This window comes from Lycium barbarum, chromosome 2, assembly GCF_019175385.1.
Source record: "Lycium barbarum isolate Lr01 chromosome 2, ASM1917538v2, whole genome shotgun sequence".
Taxonomy (NCBI): domain Eukaryota; kingdom Viridiplantae; phylum Streptophyta; class Magnoliopsida; order Solanales; family Solanaceae; genus Lycium; species Lycium barbarum.
In genome coordinates, this window is record NC_083338.1 from 65,831,775 (window position 1) to 65,856,229 (window position 24,455).

The 24,455-nt window shown below is 43.6% G+C and overlaps 1 long non-coding RNA gene across 1 annotated transcript; it reads right to left on the reverse strand.

Annotated features, from left to right (window-relative positions):
• Positions 1-1,749: 1,749 nt before the first annotated feature.
• On the reverse strand, positions 1,750-4,343 carry LOC132620472 (uncharacterized). The gene is made up of 3 exons (XR_009574922.1): positions 3,753-4,343; positions 2,801-2,866; positions 1,750-1,884 (listed from the first exon to the last, which is right to left on the reverse strand). It is a non-coding gene; the product is annotated as an uncharacterized LOC132620472 (long non-coding RNA).
• Between the last annotated feature and the right edge of the window lie 20,112 nt (positions 4,344-24,455).

Consider the following 24,455-nt stretch of genomic DNA (forward strand, 5'->3'; position numbering starts at 1 on the left):
AAAGTGTGCAAAACGATGAAAAGACCTTCTAGACCTCTATAACTTGCCTAAGTGGGACCCGATTACCCTAAGACTCATACAAGTAACGTTATGACACGTACTATGGGTAAATTATATACGCTACCTCGTCCGGCCTGAGGTGGGCCCGTTACTCTCGGATTTTCCTATAATCTTGGTTAACGTACTTGAAGTGAATCAAAAGGGGGCCTTTGATCCCGATTTCGTCAGCAAGTGATAAGTACTATGACTACTCCAGCGGGAGTGTTTCTATGATGATAATGATAATGACAATGTCGGACAAGAGAATGTAGCTATGATAAGTACGACCGGAACGACTCTACGACTAAGCCAAGTACTTCATCTAAACATGAAAGCGATAAACTAATTGTTGAATCATGTTTATATTTTCTAGTTATAACTTTATTTTCTAAAATACCTAAGATTTCATTTTCGGTTACTGTAACACTATTTTCCGTTGATAGTTTCGCCTTAAAATACTTGTTCCTTCAAGGTGAGACAAAGCTATCACTAGCATTCCGTAACGTAATCGGAGGTCACCGACCTTATGTCACTCCGATGGATACATGATTTTCCTTGGCTCTCTTGTGTGCTTATATGATATAGGTACATAAAGCGGGTATACGTGTATGGGTATGTATATATATATGGTAAAGTAAATGTATATAAGACATGTATATGCATAAAAGATGAGTAAATGTATATGTATGTGTATGTGGGGAAAAAGGGAAGGGCCACTGTTATATCACCACCTGATTCAGCTGGATTCCATCCTGGACGCGGGATGCCCGGACGCGGGATATGGGATGAGCCGTACGCGGCGTCTGTATATATATATATATAATGTGTGATACATATGTGATGTACTATGTTGGGTCATCGTTGGGGAGGGGGTTGGGAGAGCCGATTGTATTCGGCGTCTGTAAATGTAAATGAAAGATACCGTCTACTGAATTGTACTGTTTTCTGTATACATGAATAAGGGACATCGAGGGGGGGGGGGTTGGGAGAGCCGATTGTATTCGGTGTCCGTAAACGTGAGCAAATGATACCGTTACTGAAACGTACTGTTTTATTTCTGTACACGAGAATAAGTAATATAAAGAGGTGATTCCTGTGCCTATGAAAAGAAACGTTTCAAAGACGAAAAGACAAGCCTACATGACAGCAGGCCTAAAGAGGGGCCTTCCTATGTACAGGTTACGTTCTTGCCTCGTTATACGCCCTATGGCTCCGTGATATTATTATTGATCGTACTTCATGTTACTGCTTGTATTGTTTTCCATGCCTTACATACTCGGTACATTATTCGTACTGACGTCCCTTCTTGTGGACGCTGCGTTTCATGCCGCGCAGGTCAGCAGGTATACGGACCAGATTCCTAGTGCCCTATCAGCAGCATTCGACAGCGCTCCAGTTGTTCCGGAGCCTTATTACATCGGTACTATTTTGTGTATGTATTTTCGGGCGCGATAGTACTCGGCCCTTTCTCTGTATAAATATACTATGTCTAGAGGCTCGTAGACAGATATACACAGTCAGCTATGTACAGTTTAATGTATTTTATTCTGAATGGTCCGCGTTCTGGTGTAACGCGATATTAGAAAGTTTACTGCAAATGTTAATGTTTAGAAAAAAAAAAAATATGGCACTGTTTGTACAGGATAGCTAAGGGGTGCTCGGTACAAGTATCGGGTACTCGTCACGGCCCCTGGTCGGGTCGTGACAGCCGTACCCATGAACGAATATATACAAATGCACTAATAAATATATATACCAAAAGTATAAGCTCCGGAAAGAGAGGAGCACTCCGAATAGCAGAAAGGGTGTCCTAAACAGGTGGATCACCAGGCTGTGCGTCTGTACCTGCGGGCATGAAACGCAGCCCCCGGAGAAGGGGGTCAGTACGAAATATGTACTGAGTATGCAAAGCAGAAGGTACAGAAATAAATCTGAATAATAATCGAATCAGATATATAGAAAATAATACATATCAAAATGTTTATTCCCAAAGTATAAATTATGCATAGGGCACTGGAAAATGTGGTCGCCCGCCTGTCGATGGCGCCACAACACAGCATAACACCAGAAAGTTTCAAATCTCCGAATCCCCGTCACACATCACAACACAGCATAACGCCAAACACAGCATAACGCCAAACATAAGTGGAACCCGGCCCTCGAGCAAGGAGCACGGTGAACCATAAACACAGCATAACACCGGAATATATCAAAAAGCGCACGACAACAGAACCGGCCCGGGACTCGGCGAAGGGAATAACAAAATGCACGAATAGAGTCGTGAGTAGTCATATGCATAAAATCAATATCATAAATTCAAACATAAGCAAAACGATCATATTTGAAAATTGAATAATAGTCTTAACATATTCTTTCAAAATCTCCCGAATTTCATAAAAGGAAGTCGCGGGACCCACGGATGGGAATTTACCCAAGTCGGGCCTGCTTATGGAAAACATACTCGTTATACGTAATGCAAATTTTTATAAAAATATATTGGAGCAATCCGAGCATTTATGTGAAAGATATGGCATTCGGATATTTCGAAGTTCCTTAAAGGGAAACCTTTTTGCGCAAAGTTCGAAAAGCGATTTTTCAAATACATAAAGGTTCATATTTCATCAGATCATACATAAGAGTGCCAAAGAACATATACGGATCATAACATGCTCGGATTTCGGATTTGAAAGTTTCCTTGAGGCTCTAATTTAGCCTATAAAAACTAAGACATGCCAAAAAGAAAGGAAGTTGCCTTACATACCTCAAACGCTCTCCAATATGATCCAACTCAAGCTAAGTCCAAACTATGATTCGGGCTGCCCAAGGTCTACAAACAAGCCATAAAATGCCAAACATTAGCTAAAGACTTTTTGGGCATTAAATTCCAATTTCGCCCTTAATTCTACAGAAATCCGGGCAGCATTTCCCCTGTAAATAGGCTACCCCGAGAATTTAACTCGCTCAAAATCAACAACAACAACCACAATAACCAACCTAGTAACATTGACAACCAATCCGAAAAGCAAAATAATAATGGTAGCTCTCTTTTACGCCATTTGACAACTTCCCAATTATTCAATTCCATGGCTTACTTTAAAGCCACAATATCGTTCGTACATTTGATTATTAACCCAAACCCATACTAACAACATTCAAGGGCATTCTAAGCAATTCATACCACATTTCCAACAACCCGATTTTTTTTTTCAAGCTGGCCGAAAACAGCCCCAACCGAGACAGCCCTTTAAAATTTTTTTTCTTCATTTCCAAATCATGGTTTGTATCCTCAAATTACATTCTAACAATGCTATCTCATCAATATACCAATTACAATAAATATACAATAACCTCCAAAAAAAACAGTCCGCACATTAACAACATCATTTTGAGTCAACAAACATTCATTTCCAACATAAGATTCATAGCGACGGCGATTAAAACATTAAGCGACGTTCATTCGTTCATCGTCATATAATGTGACCCATTTCAATCAACACTATATATACACATATATGGAGGATTCTCAATTGTTCTTCACCTTACAATGATCCCAATCAACTAACTAAACATTAATTCATAATTTCAATCACAACACAACAACACCCATCACACGACCCACTCCCAATCATACTATATTTCATGATTTCCAACCACTATAAGATACTACAACATGAATATAACCTTCATAACACAAAAACATAATGAATGCTTACCTTCCTTCTTCACTTCCTTCAATAGTTAGGGTTTGCAATTGGGCACAACTAGTGGTTGGATGACCCAAACAACTCTTCCACGTTACTTAGGGACTTCTAAATAGTTGATTTATACCAAGGAAATAATTTTGGGGTGGCTTGATTTGGATTTGGTTTTTCTTGGTTTGTAGCCGAGAGGGGTGTTGAAGGTGGTCTTCAACTCCTTGATTTTTTTTTCTAAGTCTTGCAATGGGGAAAAGATGACTACTTGGTCATACTTTAGGCTCATATAGTTGTTGTCCAAGTGTCCTTGGCCCACACATGGAGTGGACCAATTAAAATTGGCCACATAATGTGTGGGACCAATTCCCATTTACATGGCCACCAAGGAATTTATTTTTTATTTTTTATTTTTTTGCACAACATTTTAATTCCAATTTATGAATTGTGGTCCCAAATTTTTCCTAAGTGTTCAATGCCAACAATTCCATATATAACTTATGCCTCGAAATAAAATCAAAGGTCAAAAGTCCCGACTTCGAATCCCGGAATAGTCTTGGCTCTAAATTATCATAATTAATCCGGGTTGTCCCAATGTATAAAAATACGGGGCGTAACACTTCTACTCCGAGCCCTCTGGCGTCGGTATATCCCTATATGTAACTATATGTCGAGTCCGGTAACTTACTTTTAATATGCATATGGTCTCTGCACTACTCCGTTCGTGCCATCCACTATGAATTCGTTCATCGGTTCCCGGGCCGACTTTGTGATCGTGCGCTCTATAACATATTCGGGAGTTATGATGTGTTACGGTTTCCGAGGCCTCGCCATAGGGCCGGTTACCGTTCATGGAGTTATGATGTGATATGGCATTTGATATGTTCTGATGATGTGATGTGTGTGTGATATGATGTGTCTGGAGACTGTACGGAGATTTGAAAACTTCTGGAGTTATGATGTGTTGTGGCACCAGCGTCGGGGGTGACCACGTTCTTAGACCCTATACATGATTTGATTTGCATTTGTACGTTTGCCTTCCGCACAAGTTTGCTTTGTTACGTTGACGTTGTGTTTGTTCTTTCTGACTCCAGCTGTGTTTGTGATTTCTGTACCTTCTGCTTTACATACTCAGTACTTCTCCCGTACTGACCCCCGTTTCTTCGGGGGCTGTGTTTCATGCCCGCAGTTACAGAAGCTCGTTTGGGTGGTCCTCCAGTTTAGGCTACTCATTCTGCTGTGTTGGAGAGATCCCCTTGATCCGGAGCCTACTTTTGGTACATACCTTCTGTTGTATGTGTGTGTTCGGTACCTTTGTGGATGTGTGGGTACGGCGGGGCCCTGTCCCGTCATATGTTCCTATGTTCTGTTTTGTTTAGAGGCCTGTAGTCAGATTTGTGGGTCGTGGGTCCGGTGTGTTTGTATGTGAATCTGTTGTGCTATCTTAAGCGGCCCGTACGCTACTATGGCCAAGACGGCCCCCGAGTTTGTACGTGTGTGTGCATTTGGGCGACGTATATTCCGCCACCTTTCTGATTTTGATTTGACTAATTTGAACGGGCGACCGCTTAAGATAAGTGTTCGATAAATGTTTGCGTCTGGCGTCTGCTGTTCATTTTCGGTTCGAATAACGCATGTTGAGTTTGAATGAGTCTGAATGCGATAATCTGGTTGTGAGTCTGGTTGGGGTGCCTAAGTAGGGCACCAATCGCGGCCCACGGGGTTGGGTCGTGACAAAAGTGGTATCAGAGCGGTTTGTCCTCGGAATGTCTACAGGCCGTGTCTATTAGAGTCTTGTTTATCGATGTGTTGTGCACCACATCTATAAACAGGAGGCTACAGGGCATTTAGGATGTTACTTTCTTTGGAATCTTAGATCGTGCGATAGAGCTGTGCTATTAGGGTCATTTTGATCTGACCCGTTGTTGTGTTTGCAGAGATGCCTCCGAAGAAGGCAACGGCGGCCCAGAAGGGCAAGGCGAAGGTGGGAGAGACAAGTCAGGCACAGCGAGCTACTCGGACTCGTGTCTATGATTTTCCTGAGGTTGCACCTCACTCTGAGGGGTCTGCTACACCCCCATTAGTACAGCCTGGAGCAGGACCTTCAGCAGCTCCAGAGGTCCGTGTACCCGCTCCTGAGACTCCAGCTCCCCAGCCAGGGGCGGAGGATAGGACCCTGAGGGAGGCTGTACAGTTGCTGACCACGATAGTAGCGGGGCAGGCTCGCAGACGCGGGCGGAGGGACGATGATGATGAGGATAGGCGGGACAGCCTGAGAGTTCGGGAGTTCTTATTATGTGGCCCTCCAGAGTTTTTCGGGTCTAAGCCCGACGAGGACCCCCATGACTTTATTCGGGGGATGCGGCGTGCATTAGACTTGGTCAGGGCTTCAGAGACCGAGTCGGTTGAGCTGGCTTCGCATAGACTTCGGGATGTTACCGCACATTGGTATGAGACTTGGGAGTTATCCAGGGGTGAGGGTGCTCCTCCAGCTACGTGGGATCAGTTTGTGACTGCTTTCACCCGCCACTTCCTGCCCCCAGAGTTACGACGGGAGCGAGCTGATCGGTTTTTACATCTGCAGCAGAGGGGTCGAAGCGTTCGTGAATATAATTTGGAGTTTGATTCCCTGGCCCGATATGCCCCTGCCGTGGTGGCAGATATGACAGATCGGATGCATAGATATGTTATGGGGTTGGATCGTTACCTGATTGACGGCTGCATGGCGGTGTCATTACAGACAGATATGGATATTGCCCGTCTACAGGCCTACGCCCAGGGGATGGAGAACCGGCACCGAGTAGATAGGCCCAGCAGAGAGTATGATGGGAGACGGCCCAAGGGGGCCAGGTCAGCGGGGCATTTTGGAGATTCTCGGGGTGGGCAGCCTCAGTATCAGTCCAGTGGGTACTTTCCTCCGGCAGGCCGGGACACACAGTCTGTTAGTAAGAGATTTGATGGCGCAGGACCGTCCAGGGCAGACTAGACTTCCAGAGCCCCAGGTCCTCAGGCGAGCAGGGGTCCCAGTCAGACTAGGCCACCTATGCCCCCGTGTTCGTATTGTGGAAGGTCGCACCCAGGTGAGTTCTTCAGGGCCACAGGGGCCTGCTTTGCTTGCGGCCGCCAGGGCCATATCATGCGGGATTGTCCGTGGGCAGGCGGTTCCGGTAGCGCAGCACCGCCGATGAGATCCGTTGCTGGTTCGTCATCTACCCCTTCGGCCACGCGCTCCATGGGGCGAGGTATGCCAGCACCAGCGGGCCGCGGTAGAGGCCGTGGTGGGGGTTCAGATTCTAGCGGTCCCTCGAACCGCATATACTCTTTGACTGGTCGGCGGGACCCAGAGGCATCCCAGACGCAGACCCAGGTATATTACTAACTTTTTTTTTTTTCTGAACGAATATGTGCAATGATAGGTCTGTATTCCAGTATATTATGCGACATTTCTCTTTCTGTGTGTCAGTAAAAGTAGGGTAAGAATCCGAATTAATGAAAATATTTGAGGCAGTTATTTGTATATGTGGGAGGCGAATATATGGAATTTGGAGGGCTAGAACGATAAACCACAGAGCCAGAAGAGCAAACGACCTCTTCAGGTCGGAGTGGGACCCGCTATAAAAAACTTCCCGAAAAAAATTTGCTAAGACACCGTTATGCCCAAAAATCATGTGACAAGGCCGTGCAGGGCAATCGATGAAATTATATCAGCCCTAACGCGTCAGAATGCGTGAAAGTTTCGGGGTTAAGCGTGCTCAAGCCAGAGTAATTCTGGGATGGGTGACCCCCTGGGAAGTAATGCAAAGTTCTTCATAAGTGAGAATATGATAAAAATAAATGGAAATTTGGGGTAATCAAGGGGTAAATAGAATGTGAGTGGAGTAATTAGTGCCCTTTCGGGAGTCGCGCGGAACGAGGCGGACTAATCGGGCAAAAAGAAAAAGGGTATAACACCGCTTGGGAAATTGAACGAACTTGAATAACAGCCAGAGATGTTCGCCAGTAAGGTCTGGATAAGTGTGTGTATGTGTATGTGTATGTGTATGTGTGTGTATGATTTTCATTTGGTGTCATGTGGGTTAAGAGCCGAGCCCCGGCAACTAATGTTGTGAAGGATGAAAGGTAAGCAGTGTGAATAAGTAGAATCTTTGAAAAAGTCGATACGCGACATGTAAAACAATTTGTATGATTACCTGGCAAACAAGTTTGCAAGTAGGAGGAAATTCTTATGAATTATTGGAGCCTTAATAGAAGCAATTTGATCTTAATTCGACATTCTATCTGTTGTGCTTCTGCACTCCCGATTCCGATATGGCTCTGCCTAGTACGCCTCTGTAATTCTGTGCTCGATTATGTCCCCGTCCGATGAACCTTTTGTGCGTTTGATTCTGAATCCGTTTCTGTTTGGCACACCTCTGTATGTCTGACTCTGGATATAAATCCGTCCGATATGCTTATGTGCGTCCGACTTTAGTTCTGAATCTGTTTGGCATGAAGTGTCTGATATGAAGTAAAGTGAGATTACGACGATGCGGTAAGGAAACTCAGGAGTGTGACAAGAAAATGATATTGACTATGATGTCTGGAAAGCGTTCGTCCATTACAAGAATATAGCGTATGGTGCGGTGATTACGTAGGGTATGAGAAAAGGGATTATGAAGGCATTTGAATCGGTGATGTGAAAAAAAATTGCCCCCTAAAGTTGGTAAAGAAGCCGTGTCGGAAATTCCACGAAAGGCAACCATAGAGAGGACCCTCCCAGAGTAGTATGGCGCCCCATAAGGTCGATTCAACATTCGAGGACGAATGTTCTTAAGGGGGGGAGAATGTTATGTCCCGTGTTTTGTATAAGTGGAATTCGGCAAATAATTAAGATTTGTGTGTTATAAGGAAATATTGTTGATTTTGGTGAATATGACTATGTGGGTTATGGAATCATTAATGTTAAGGCATCGGGGAAGGCCGAGGGTAAATTTGGAATTTCGGGAATTACAAAACGGGACGTTTTATGCATTGGGCCAAGATTGGACAATACAAAAATTGAGGCCCAAGTCTTTGGGGGTGGCCGGCCACTAGGGTGGCCCAAACCCATCTTTTAAATGTCATGTGCTATGCACATGACTCTCTATAATGGATATATACTAAGTAGCCTTTGGAATTATCAAGAAAATATATCACAATTCAACTTTGAGCCAAGATAGCTCTCGGCCGAGAACCCCATTGGAGAAAAAAAAATTATCTTGGCTTTTGTTCCTAATCCAAACACCTAGTTTCTTTTGAATGATTGATGAGTTCGAGGTGCTCTTCGTTGTGGTACAACTAGTTTGACGAAAGGGCGACGTTTGCTGCGAATCGGAATATTAGGATCAAGGTAAGAAATCTATATTTTTATGTTATGAAATGGATATATATGTGTTAGTGATTGGATTGGCATGAAGATTTTGGAATGGTGTTGTGTTTGTGCATGGCGTGTGTGTGTAGAAAGGGTGTGTTTGGCCGTGAGCTATATGGGGTGGAAGGACATGTGAATTGATTTCGTTCAAGCTTGTTAGTTGTGTCGTTGTGATCTTTATGTTGTAAATGATTGATTAAAGAATTGAGTTGGCATTAGAAAATGATTTCGGACGTTATCGGAAAGTGTATGCCTTTGGTATATTTGTGTATATCATAGTATATTTATGATATTAAGGACTTTAAATATGACTTATAGTTGATATTAATGAATTCGGGATGAAACGACGCAAGTTAGAATGTTCGTCGTAACTTTTGGTGTTTTGAATGAAACAGGGAAAGTAATGGATTTTGGGAAACTTTGTATATGGTTTGGAACTTGTATGTTATGTGGTGGAATAATCTTGAATGAATGAATACAATAATGTGGACATGAGTGGAATTGTGAAGTTTGAATATAGGATTACCAACTTATGTAATAAGGTGAAATTTTGAAGCTAGTGTGGTTTGTATTGTGTAATGATGTTTGGGTTGTTGTTGTTGTTGTATTTTGAGCCGAGCTAAGTCTCGGGGGTGTTAGATTTATAGGGGAAGTGCTGCCGAAATTTCGGTAGCCAAGTATAGCCCCAAAGATGAAAAGGTTAACTCTCATGAATAGTAACTGGTAAAAGTGACCATTTGCAGTTTTCGGACGAAACGGGAATTGAGATTTGACGAGCGTAAGGCGCCATCCAGGTATGTAAAGCCTACCTATCCTTCTTTTGGCATGTCCTAGTCATACTAGGTTAAGATCGGACCCTCGGGGATAACTCTGCTCTTGGAAATTTAGATTCAAGTTTGGATACTATTCATTCAGTGCAATTGAACCCTATTCGTTGTATTTGGTTGAAAGAATGTTCGAACCTTCATAACTTTTGCCGTTGTGTCCGAAACTCTCCGAAAATTTCGTAGATGGCTCTATGGAGCCTAGGGTCTGTGATTTGTGTCCGCCGCCTCAATTTGACTCGAGGTGGGCCCGCAAGCCCCGAGGCTTCCCTTATTCGACTTGTTTGGTCCGTTTTCGTTCGATATGAAAAGTAATCATTTGTCTGTGACTTAAAGGTTCGTTTGAAAATTCCTATATCGTCATGGAACGTTTTGCACTATGAATGATGTTAGATGTTCGGAAAATGATCCGTGAATGGTTTTTCCAAAGGTTCTGCAGTCTGAAACTTCGCGACTTCCATACATTAATTTTGATCGACCTGACTTCTACTCCGAGCCCTCTGGCGTCGGTATATCCCTATATGTAACTATATGTCGAGTCCGGTAACTTACTTTTAATACGCATATGGTCTCTGCACTACTCCGTTCGTGCCATCCACTATGAATTCGTTCGTCGGTTCCCGGGCCCACTTTGTGATCGTGCGCGCTATAACATATTCGGGAGTTATGATGTGTTACGGTTTCCGAGGCCTCGCCATAGGGCCGGTTACCGTTCATGGAGTTATGATGTGATATGGCATTTGATATGTTCTGATGATGTGATGTGTGTGTGATATGATGTGTCTGGAGACTGTACGGAGATTTGAAAACTTCTGGAGTTATGATGTGTTGTGGCACCAGCGTCGGGGGTGACCACGTTCTTAGACCCTATACATGATTTGATTTGCATTTGTACGTTTGCCTTCCGCACAGGTTTGCTTTGTTACGTTGACGTTGTGTTTGTTCTTTCTGACTCCAGCTGTGTTTGTGATTTCTGTACCTTCTGCTTTACATACTCAGTACTTCTCCCGTACTGACCCCCGTTTCTTCGGGGGCTGTGTTTCATGCCCGCAGGTACAGAAGCTCGTTTGGGTGGTCCTCTAGATTAGGCTACTCATTCTGCTGTGTTGGAGAGCTCCCCTTGATCCGGAGCCTACTTTTGGTACATACCTTCTGTTGTATGTGTGTGTTCGGTACATTTGTGGATGTGTGGGTACGGCGGGGCCCTGTCCCGTCATATGTTCCTATGTTCTGTTTTGTTTAGAGGCCTGTAGTCAGATTTGTGGGTCGTGCGTCCGGTGTGTTTGTATGTGAATTTGTTGTGCTATCTTAAGCGGCCCGTACGCTACTATGGCCAAGACGGCCCCCGAGTTTGTACGTGTGTGTGCATTTGGGCGACGTATATTCCGCCACCTTTCTGATTTTGATTTGACTAATTTGAATGGGCGACCGCTTAAGATAAGTGTTCGATAAATGTTTGCGTCTGGCGTCGGCTGTTCATTTTCGGTTCGAATAACGCATGGTGAGTTTGAATGAGTCTGAATACGATAATCTGGTTGTGAGTCTGGTTGGGGTGCCTAAGTAGGGCACCAGTCGCGGCCCACGGGGTTGGGTCGTGACAAATGCGTTGTTGTGATCTTTATGTCGTAAAGGATTGATTAAAGAATTTAGTTGGCGCTAGAAAATGATTTCGGATATTATCAGAAAGTGTATACCTTCGGTATCATGGTGTATATCATTGTATATTTAGGGTGCTAAAGACTTTAAATGTGAACTTATAATGATGTTAATGAATTCGGAATGAAACGACGCAAGTTAGAACGTTCGTTGTAAGTTTTGATGTTTTGAAAGAAATATGGAAAGTAATGAGCTTTGGGGAAGTTTGTATATGGTTTGGAACTTGTCTGTAATGCGATTGAATAATCTTGAATGAATACAATAATATGGACATAGATTTGGAATTTTGAAGTTTGAATGGAAGATTGTCAACTTGTGTAGTAAGGTAGGATTTTGAAGCTAAAGTGGTGTGATTATGGGTTTTGTTGTTTGATGATGTTTGGGCTGTTGTTGTTGTTGTATTTTGATCCGAGCTAAGTCTCGGGGGTGTTAAATTTATAGGGGAAGTGCTGTCGAAATTTCGGTAGCCAAGTATAGCCCAAAGATGAAAATGTTAAGTTTCATGAATAGTAACTGGTAAAAGTGACCATTTGCAGTTTTCGGAAGAAACGGGAATTGAGATTTGACGAGCGTAAGGCGCCATCCAGGTATGTAAAGCCTACCTATCCTTCTTTTGGCATGTCCTAGTCATACTAGGTTAAGATCGGACCCTCGGGGATAACTCTGCTCTTGGAAATTTAGATTCAAGTTTGGATACTATTCATTCAGCGCAATTGAACCCTATTCGTTGTATTTGGTTGAAAGAATGTTCGAACCTTCATAACTTTTGCCGTTGTGTCCGAAACTTTCGTAGATGGCTCTATGGAGCCTAGAGTCAGTGATTTGTGTCCGCCGCCTCAATTTGACTCGAGGTGGGCCCGCAGGCCCCGAGGCTTCCCTTATTCGACTTGTTTGGTTTGTTTTCGTTCGATATGAAAAGTAATCATTTGTCTGTGACTCAAAGGTTTGTTTGAAAATTTCTATAACGTCATGGAACGTTTTACACTATGAATGATGTTAGATGTTCGGAAAATGATCCGTGAATGGTTTTTCCAAAGGTTCTGCAGTCTGAAACTTCGCGACTTCCATACATTAATTTTGATCGACCTGACTTCTACTCCGAGCCCTCTGGCGTCGGTATATCCCTATATGTAACTATATGTCGAGTCCGGTAACTTACTTTTAATATGCATATGGTTTCTGCACTACTCCGTTCGTGCCATCCACTATGAATTCGTTCGTCGGTACCCGGGCCGGCTTGTGATCGTGCGCGCTATACTATATTCGGAAGTTATGATGTGTTACGGTTTCCGAGGCCTCGCCATAGGGCCAGTTACCGTCTATGGAGTTATGATGTGATATGGCATTTGATATGTTCTGATGATGTGATATGTGTGTGATATGATGTGTCTCGAGACTGTACGGAGATTTGAAAACTTCTGGAGTTATGATGTATTGTGGCACCAGCGTCGGGGGTGACCACGTTCCTAAACCCTATACATGATTTGATTTGCATTTGTACATTGTCTTTCACACAGGTTTGCTTTGCTATGTTGACGTTCGTGTTTGTTTCTTCTGACTCCAGTTGTGTTTGTGATTTCTGTACCATCTGCTTTACATACTCAGTACTTCTCCCGTACTAACCCCCGGTTCTTCGGGGGCTGTGTTTCATGCCCGCAGGTACAGAAGCTCGTTTGGGTGGTCCTCCGGTTTAGGCTACTCATTCTGCTGTGTTGGAGAGCTCCCTTTGATCTGGAGCCTAACTTTTGGTACATACCTTTTGTTGTGTGGGTATTCTGTACATTTGTGGATGTGTGGGTACGGCGGGGCCCTGTCCCGTCATGTGTTCGTATGTTCTATTTTGTTTAGAGGCCTGTAGTCACATTTGTGGGTCGTGGGTTCGGTGTGTTTGTATGTGAATCTATTGTGCTTTCTTAAGCGGCCCGTACGCTACTATGGCCAAGACGGCCCCTGAGTTTGTACGTGTGTGTGCATTTTGGCGATGTACATTCCGCCCCCTTCTGATGTGTGTGTGTGCATTTGGGCGACGTATATTCCGCCACCTTTCTGATTTTGATTTGACTAATTTGAACGGGCGACCGCTTAAGATAAGTGTTCGATAAATGTTTGCGTCTGGCGTCTGCTGTTCATTTTCGGTTCGAATAACGCATGTTGAGTTTGAATGAGTCTGAATGCGATAATCTGGTTGTGAGTCTGGTTGGGGTGCCTAAGTAGGGCACCAATCGCGGCCCACGGGGTTGGGTCGTGACAAAAGTGGTATCAGAGCGGTTTGTACTCGGAATGTCTACAGGCCGTGTCTAGTAGAGTCTTGTTTATCGATGTGTTGTGCACCACATCTATAAACAGGAGGCTACAGGGCATTTAGGATGTTACTTTCTTTGGAATCTTAGATCGTGCGATAGAGCTGTGCTATTAGGGTCATTCTGATCTGACCCGTTGTTGTGTTTGCAGAGATGCCTCCGAAGAAGGCAACGGCGGCCCAGAAGGGCAAGGCGAAGGTGGGAGAGACCAGTCAGGCACAGCGAGCTACTCGGACTCGTGTCTATGATTTGCCTGAGGTTGCACCTCACTCTGAGGGGTCTGCTACACCCCCATTAGTACAGCCTGGAGCAGGACCTTCAGCAGCTCCAGAGGTCCGTGTACCCGCTCCTGAGACTCCAGCTCCCCAGCCAGGGGCGGAGGATAGGACCCTGAGGGAGGCTGTACAGTTGCTGACCACGATAGTAGCGGGGCAGGCTCGCAGACGCGGGTGGAGGGACGATGATGATGAGGATAGGCGGGACAGCCTGAGAGTTCGGGAGTTCTTATTATGTGGCCCTCCAGAGTTTTTTGGGCCTAAGCCCGACGAGGACCCCCATGACTTTATTCGGGGGATGCGGCGTGCATTAGACTTGGTCAGGGCTTCAGAGACCGAGTCGGTTGAGCTGGCTTCGCATAGACTTCGGGATGTTGCCGCACATTGCTATGAGACTTGGGAGTTATCCAGGGGTAAGGGTGCTCCTCCAGCTACGTGGAATCAGTTTGTGACTGCTTTCACCCGCCACTTTCTGCCCCCAGAGTTACGACGGGAGCGAGCTGATCGGTTTTTACATCTACAGCAGAGGGGTCGAAGCGTTCGTGAATATAATTTGGAGTTTGATTCCCTGGCCCGGTATGCCCCTGCCGTGGTGGTTGATATGACAGATCGGATGCATAGATATGTTATGGGGTTGGATCGTTACCTGATTGACGGTTGTATGGCGGTGTCATTGCAGACAGATATGGACATCGCCCGTCTACAGGCCTACGCCCAGGGGATGGAGAACCGGCACCGAGCAGATAGGCCCAGCAGAGAGTATGATGGGAGACGGCCCAAGAGGGCCAGATCAGCGGGGTATTCTGGAGATTCTCGGGGCGGGCAGCCCCAGTATCAGTCCAGTGGGTATTTCCCTCCGTTAGGCCGGGACACACAGTCTGCTAGTAAGCGATTTCATGGCGCAGGACCGTCCAGGGCAGACCAGAGTTCTAGAGCCTCAGGTTCTCAAGCGAGTAGGGGTCCCAGTCAGACTAGGCCACCTATGCCCCCGTGTTCGCATTGTGGAAGATTGCACCCAGGTGAGTGCTTCAGGGCCACAGGGGCCTGTTTTGCTTGCGGCCGTCAGGGCCATATTATGCGGGATTGTCCGTGGGCAGGCGGTTCCGGTAGTGCAGCACCGCCGATGAGATCCGTTGCTGGTTCGTCATCTACCCCTTCGGCCACGCGCTCCACGGGGCGAGGTATGCCAGCACCAGCGGGCCGCGGTAGAGGCCGTGGTGGGGGTTCAGATTCTAGCGGTCCCTCGAACCGCATATACTCTTTGACAGGTCGGCGGGACCCAGAGGCATCCCCAGACGCAGACCCAGGTATATTACTAACCTTTTTCTGAATAAATATGTGCAATGATAGGTCTGTATTCCAGTATATTATGCGATATTCTCTTTCTGTGTGTCAGTAAAAGTAGGGTAAGAATCCGAATTAATGAAAATATCCGAGGCAGTTATCTATACATGTGGGAGGCGAATATATGGAATTTGGAAGGCTACAACGATAAACCACATAGCCAGAAGAGCAAACGACCTCTTTGGGTCGGAGTGGGACCCGCTATAAAAACTTCCCGAAAAATTTGCTAAGACACCGTTTGGCCCAAAAATCATGTGACAAGGTCGTGCGGGGCAATTGATGAAATTATATCAGCCCTAACGCGTCAAAATGCATGAAAGTTTCGGGGTTAAGCTTGCTCAAGCCAGAGCAATTTTGGGATGGGTGACCCCCCTGGGAAGTAATGCAAAGTTTTTCATAAGTGAGAGTATGATGAATATAAATAGAAATTTGGGGTAATCAAAGGGTAAATAGAATGTGTGTGGAATAATTAGAGCCCTTTCAGGAGTTGCGCGGAACGAGGCGGACTAAATGGGCAAAAAAGAAAAGGGTACAACACCGCTTGGGAAATTGAACGAATATGAATAACAGCCAGAGATGTTCGCCAGTAAGGTCTGGATAAGTGTGTGTATGTGTATGTGTATGTGTATGTGTGTGTATGATTTTCATTTAGTGCCATGTGGGTTAAGAGCCGAGCCCCGGCAACTAATGTTGTGAAAGATGAAAGGTAAGCAGTGTGAATAAATAGAATCTTTAAAAGAGCCGATACGCGAGACGCAAGGTAATTTGTGTGACAACTTTGTGAATAAGTTTGCAAGTAAAGGGAAGTTCTCATGAATCGTTGGAGCCTTAATATGAACGATTCGATTCTAAATTGACATTCTATCTGTGGTGCTTTTGCACTTCCGATTCTGATAAGGCTCTGCCTAGTACGCCACTGTATTTTTGAGCTCGATTATGTTCCCGTCTGATAAATTTTTGTGCGTTTGCTTCTGAATACGTTTCTGTCTGGCACACCTCTGTATGTCTGACTCTGGATATAAATCCGTCTGATATGCTTCTGTGCGTTTGATTTTGATCACGCATATGTTTGATACATTTCGGTTTATCTGATCACGACTCTGTATGATACAATTCTGTACATTCGATCCTGATTTCGAATCTGTCCGATGTGATTCCGTACGTCTGACCCCGATTATGAATTTGTCTGATACGTCTCCGTGTGTTCGGTTCTAATTATGAACCCGTCTGATACGCCTTTGTACGTCTGACTCCGATCTCAGATTTGTCTGATATACTTCCGTACCTTTGATGTTAACTATGAATCCGTCCGATATGCTTATGCGCGTCTGGCCTTAGTTCTGAATCTGTTTGGCATGTATTGCCTGGTATGAAGTAAAGTGAGATTACGACGATGTGGTAAGAGACTCAGAAGTGTAACGAAAAATGATATTGACTATGATGTCTGGAAAGCGTTCGTCCATTACAAGAATATAGCGTGTGGTTCGGTGATTACGTGGGGTATGAGAAAATGTATTATGAAGGCATTTGAGTCAGTGACGTGAAAAATTTGCCCCCTAGTGTTGGTAGAGAAGCCATGTCAGAAAATCAATAAAGGACAACTATAAAGAGATCCCTCCCAGAGTAGTATGACGCCCCATGAGATCAATTTAACATTCGGGGACGAATGTTCTTAAGGGGGGGAGAATGTTATGTCCCGTGTTCCGTATAAGTGGAATTCGACAAATAATTAAGATTGGTGCCTTATGAGGAAATATTGTGATCTTGGTGAATATGGATATGTTGGTTATGGAATCATTACTGTCAAGACATCGGGGAAGGCCGAGGGTAAATTTGGAATTTCAGAAATTAGTTTCGGGAATTACAAAACGGGACTTTTAATGAGTTGGGCCAAGAAAGTGAAACAAGAATTGAGGCCCAAGTCTTTGGGGTGGCCGGCCTTTAGAGTGGCCCAAACCCATGTTTTAAATGTCATGTGCTATGCACATGACTCTCTATAATGGATATATATCAAAGTAGCCTTTGAATTATCAAGAAAGCCAAAGCAAAACAAAAAAAAAAAATATGAAGAACACTCCATAAGGAGCTCTCGGCCGAAGGGTATAGAGAGAAAGGAAAAAATTTTGCTAGCCTTCGTTTCAATCCAAAAATCTTGATTTTCGCATAGTTGTGAAGTACTCAAGACCCTCTTCAACGGGGTACAATTAGTTTGGCGTAAGGTGCGCGTTTGCGGCAAATCGGAATTTCAAGAAAGAGGTAAGAAATCTATGTTTTTATGTTATGAAATGGATTTATATGTTATAGTGATTGATGTTGCATGAAGATTATGGGATGGTGTTGTGTTTGTGTATGGCGTGTGTGTATAAAAAGGGTGTGTTTGGCCGTGAGTTTCATGAAGTGCAAGGCATAGGAATTTTATCTTGTTTAGTTTGAATAATGCGTTGTTGTGATCTTTATGTCATAAAGGATTGATTAAAGAATTTAGTTGGCGCTAGAAAATGATTTCGGATATTATCGGAAAGTGTATACCTTCGGTATCATGGTGTATATCATTGTATATTTAGGGTGCTAAAGACTTTAAATGTGAACTTATAATGATGTTAATGAATTCGGAATGAAACGACGCAAGTTAGAACGTTCGTTGTAAGTTTTGAAAGAAATATGGAAAGTAATGAACTTTGGGGAAGTTTGTATATGGTTTGGAACTTGTCTGTAATGCGATTGAATAATCTTGAATGAATACAATAATATGGACATAGATTTGGAATTTTGAAGTTTGAATGGAAGATTGTCAACTTGTGTAGTAAGGTAGGATTTTGAAGCTAAAGTGGAGTGATTATGGGTTTTGTTGTTTGATGATGTTTGGGCTGTTGTTGTTGTTGTATTTTGAGCCGAGCTAAGTCTCGGGGGTGTTAGATTTATAGGGGAAGTGCTGCCGAAATTTCGGTAGCCAAGTATAGCCCAAAGATGAAAATGTTAACTTTCATGAATAGTAACTGGTAAAAGTGACCATTTGCAGTTTTCGGACGAAACGGGAATTGAGATTTGACGAGCGTAAGGCGCCATCCAGGTATGTAAAGCCTACCTATCCTTCTTATGGCATGTCCTAGTCATACTAGGTTAAGATCGGACCCTCGGGGATAACTCTGCTCTTGGAAATTTAGATTCAAGTTTGGATACTATTCATTCAGCGCAATTGAACCCTATTCGTTGTATTTGGTTGAAAGAATGTTCGAACCTTCATAACTTTTGCCGTTGTGTCCGAAACTCTCCGAAACTTTCGTAGATGGCTCTATGGAGCCTAGAGTCAGTGATTTGTGTCCGCCGCCTCAATTTGACTCGAGGTGGGCCCGCAGTCACCGAGGCTTCCCTTATTCGACTTGTTTGGTTTGTTTTCGTTCGATATGAAAAGTAATCATTTGTCTGTGACTCAAAGGTTTGTTTGAAAATTTCTATAACGTCATGGAACGTTTTGCACTATGAATGATGTTAGATGTTCGGAAAATGATCCGTGAATGGTTTTTCCAAAGGTTCTGCAGTCTGAAACTTCGCGACTTCCATACATTAATTTTGATCGACCTGACTTCTACTCCGAGCCCTCTGGCGTCGGTATATCCCTATATGTAACTATATGTCGAGTCTGGTAACTTACTTTTAATATGCATATGGTTTCTGCACTACTCCGTTCGTTCCATCCACTATGAATTCGTTCGTCGGTACCCGGGCCGGCTTGTGATCGTGCGCGCTATACTATATTCGGAAGTTATGATGTGTTACAGTTTCTGAGGCCTCGCCATAGGGCCGGTTACCGTCTATGGAGTTATGATGTGATATGGCTTTTGATATGTTCTGATGATGTGATGTGTGTGTGATATGATGTGTCTGGAGACTGTACGGAGATTTGAAAACTTCTGGAGTTATGATGTGTTGTGGCACCAGCGTCGGGGGTGACCACGTTCCTAAACCCTATACATGATTTGATTTGCATTTGTACATTGTCTTTCGCACAGGTTTGCTTTGCTATGTTGACGTTCGTGTTTGTTTCTTCTGACTCCAGTTGTGTTTGTGATTTCTGTACCATCTGCTTTACATATTCAGTACTTCTCCCGTACTGACCCCCGGTTCTTCGGGGGCTGTGTTTCATGCCCGCAGGTACAGAAGCTCGTTTGGGTGGTCCTCCGGTTTAGGCTACTCATTCTGCTGTGTTGGAGAGCTCCCTTTGATCCGGAGCCTAACTTTTGGTACATACCTTTTGTTGTGTGGGTATTTTGTACATTGTGGATGTGTGGGTACGGCGGGGCCCTGTCCCATCATGTGTTCGTATGTTCTATTTTGTTTAGAGGCCTGTAGTCACATTTGTGGGTCGTGGGTCCGGTGTGTTTGTATGTGAATCTATTGTGCTTTCTTAAGCGGCCCGTACGCTACTATGGCCAAAACGGCCCCTGAGTTTGTACGTGTGTGTGCATTTGGGCGATGTACATTCTGCCCCCTTCTGATGTGTGTGTGTGCATTTGGGCGACGTATATTCCGCCACCTTTCTGATTTTGATTTGACTAATTTGAACGGGCGACCGCTTAAGATAAGTGTTCGATAAATGTGTGTGTCTGGCGTCTGTTGTTCATTTTCAGTTCAAATAACGTATGTTGAGTTTGAATGAGTCTGAATGCGATGATCTGGCTGTGAGTCTGTTTGGGGTGCCTAAGTAGGGCACCAGTCGCGGCCACGGAGTTGGGTCATGACTGCTCCTGCGGATGGCACGAATGCGCAGAGAACCAAGGGATAACTCAGCACGAATGCGCCCTTTCGCGCTGAGCAATTTCTAGGTCGGTGTAGGCAGACTCCAGAACATTATAAAAGGGGGGTTACCCCCTTATTTCTTCATCCAAATACCCCAAAATCTCTTAAATCTCTCCCCAACTTCCACCCATAAAATTTTAACGCGAATCAAGTGGATTCTCCGGATTTAGGTTCGGACAGCGTATAGTTGCGATTATAATATTGTATTGCGGTGAATCTTGGCTGGAATTCAAGGTGAATACTAAAGGTATTACGGTTCTAGCGAGAGTAAGGTATGGATCTTTCCTTATTGATATTGATTTAGGTTTATTTATGAAGGTAGAGCTATTAAATGATCGTATAACGAAATTGTTGGTTAAGAAATTGGATAAACATCGTGTGGGATGTTTTATGGAATATTTTGGTATGGATGATAATGTTGTTGATGTTAGAGTTGTCATTGTTATGTTGGTTGTTGGCATTGTGATTTCGGGCTAGGGATATAAACAAGGGAGATGCTGCCCGAATTTTGGCATATTCTAAAGGAGTTTAATTTAAAGACTTGAGAGAGGCATATGACGATAAGTCTAACAGTAGTATGATTTTTCTTGAATATAGATTTACGAGCTTGGGAGGATAAGCGTTAAGTAGTTAAAGTTAAGGCGGCCGAAAAGGTATGTTAAGGCTGTCCTTTCTTTCATTTTGGCATGATCCTATGATATGAACGAACAAACGAGCTTCAATATTACTCTACTCTTAGAAGCACTAGGAGTACTTCAGTCTTTGATGTTCCTGTATCCCGTTTATGATTATTCCTTTTGTTCATAGGTCTTGAGATTTCCTGTATTAGTAATGCTAGCTCAGCAGTTGTCCACAAAAATTAGTGTGACATCATATTATTCTGAAAGTTTTATTATTTCATCTTACATATGCATTGCATTCATTATACATATGCATATAAACCCGTGACCAGAAGGCGTTATATAAACGTATATTATGTGTATATGGGGTATGGGGAAAGGGATAGGCGTTATATATGCATTACCACTTGATCAGCTAGTGCACCTTGATGATGATATATGGATCGGGCCATACATTTCTCGGCACTATGATAAATGGATCGGGCCATACGTTCCTCGGCACTATTATATGATATATGGATCAGGATGAACGTTCCTTAGCACTATGACCTATATATATATATATATATATACTCAGTCATGCAGATGCATACAGGCAGTCAGTTGGTTTCAGAATTCAGAGTCGGTTCATGATTCTTATGGTTATTTTACTTCTATGCCTTACATACTCAGTACATTATCCGTACTGACTCCCCTATTGCTCGGGGGGCTGCGTTCATGCCCGCAGGTTCAGGTAGATAGAGAGACGATCCAGCTCAGTAGGACTTCCCCTCAGATGTAGTTGGTGCGCTCCACTCGATCCGGGGCTGCGGTCTATTTTGGTATGTTATTTTGGGATGTATATGTATATATGGGTATCACGGGAGCACTGTCCTGTCATCTCTACAGCTTGTACTCCATTAGAGGTTTGTAGACAGTTGTACATAGTTGGGATGTTATGTAGCCTTGACGATTATTATTTTGTTGCACAGCATATGTAGAGGCGGCCTATTCGGCTTGCATCATCCTTTCCATCTTATATATGTACAGATTATGCAGAGTTCAGGATGACCTCCTTTCATGAGTCAGTATAAGTTCAGGTTGAGCTATTTATGGGCCCTTGATATTTAATGTTATTCAGATACGAGTATAGGGTGTTTTGTCACTAGAGACCAGACACTCGTCATGACTTATCGATTTAGGTCCTGACACAAACCAAGTATGAATACCACTCCTATAACACGCTACAAACTCGCTCGTGCACTATGAATATTCAAAAGAGGTCATCTTGACCCAGTCAACCCCAAATGCCTTGAAACTATATTACCAACCAAATGACTAAAATGCCCCCAAGACTCTCGAGAACCGAACCAACTACTCAACCAAGTCATAATCGACATTTCGGACCTAATGGAATTGATGAAATTACCAAAAATAACCATTTACCCCTGATGTTGACTTTGGTCAACCAAACACTTGTGTATTCCAAAAATTCCATTTTCTCACTCAAATCTCATCTTAATGCATCGAGAATCGTTCCACCCATCCCCATAAGGCAAATATACTCTAATGAAGCTAAGAGAAGGGTCAACAAGGGTAAAATAGTCAAAATAGACAAATTGACCTAACGGCTGGTTACATCATCCACCACTGAAACACATGTTCGTCCTCAAACATGAAAGAGAAGAGAAATACCTAAATCGCTGAAAAACTGGGGATATATAATTCGCATATCTTACTTGGTCTCCCAAGTAGCCTCCTCAACCAGATGATGCCTCCACTGAAGGTTTACCGAAGCAATCTTCTTGGACCTTAACTCTCGGATCTGTGTATCCAAAATAGCAACTGGCTCCTCCTTGAATGTCAAATTTTTATCAAGTAACATCGAATCCCACTTAATCACGTGAGAACCATCACAACTATACTTTTTTAGCATGGAAATATAAAACATGGGGTGAACACCAAGGAGGCAAAGCCAACTCATAGGCGGCCTTACCAATACGCTGAACAATCTGGAATGGACCAATGTATTTAGGGCTTAATTTTCCATTCTTCCCAAAACCTCATCACACCCTTCATGGGTGAAACCTTCAGTAGAACACACTCACCAACCATGAACTCTAGGTCACGAATCTTCCGATTGGCATAACTCTTCTGACACCTCCTACCATATAATGCCTCGAAAGGTGCTATCTCAATGCTCAAATGGTAACTGTTGTAGCAAGAAAAGTCGGCTAAAGGAAAGAACTGATCTTAATGACCACCAAAGTTAATCACACAGGGCAGTAACATATCCTCAAGGGCCTAACTAGTCTGCTTGGACTGACCATCAATCTAAGGTTGAAATGCTGTACTAAGCTCCACTTGAGTACCCACCTCGTTCTTCATGGATCGCCAGAAATGTGATGTAAACTGAGTGCCTCGATCCAATATGATAGAAATGGGTACACTATGCTGACGAACTATCTTTCGGATGTAGATCCTGACCAACTTCTCTTAATTGAAGGTAGTCTGAACTAGAATGAAATGAGCCGACTTCATCAAATAGTCCACAATGACCCAGATAGCATCAAATTTCCCCAAAGTCCGTGGTAATCCTACCATAAAGTCCATAGCAATCCTCTCCTGTTTGCAAAACTTCGCATCATCAAACTGCTGGGCTCTAATCTGTTCCAATAAGGAAGACCGTGCCTCCATACAAACCAGAACCTTGCCAAGTTCTGAAATGTCAATGTGTATCCATGCTATTGGCCAAAGCCGGAACATCCATAGCAAAAGGTCACTCCCCAACATATAAACATGGTAGGCTACCCTTACTCACCGCCTTTCAACTCAAGGCATCCGCCACTACATTACCTTGCCCGGATGACAAAGAATCGACTTATCATAGTCCTTGTGCATCTCTAACCAGCTTCGCTGCCTCAAATTAAGATCGCTCCGAATGAAAATATGCTCAAGACGTATGATTAGAAAACACCTCACAATCCACACCATAGAGATAATGCCTTCATAGCTTCAATGCAAACACTACCGCCGCCAACTCCAAATCATGAGTGGGGTAGTTCTTCTCGTGAACTTTTGAACTGCCTTTTAACATAAGCTATAAAATTTTCTTTCTACATCAAAACACAACCAAGGCCAATCCGCGCATCATCACAATACACAGTAAAGCCCTCTCCTTCTACAAGAAGAGTTAGAATAGGAGTTGTAGTCAACAAAATCTTGAGCTTTTGATAGCTCACCTCACACTCATCCTACCACTGAAAAGGTACATCTTTTGAGTTAATCTGGTCAATGTACATGCAATAGATGAAAATCTCCCTACAAAACATTGACAGTAACTGGCGAGGCCAACAAAACTCCGAATCTCATTTACTGAAGTAGGCCTGGCCCAATGAGGAACTGCCTCAATCTTCTTTAGATCAACTATAATCCCATCTTTGGTCACCACATGACCCAAGAATGCCACAGAATCAAGCTAAAACTCACACTTCGAGAACTTAACATATAATTGCTTCTCCTTTAGGATCCCAAGAATGA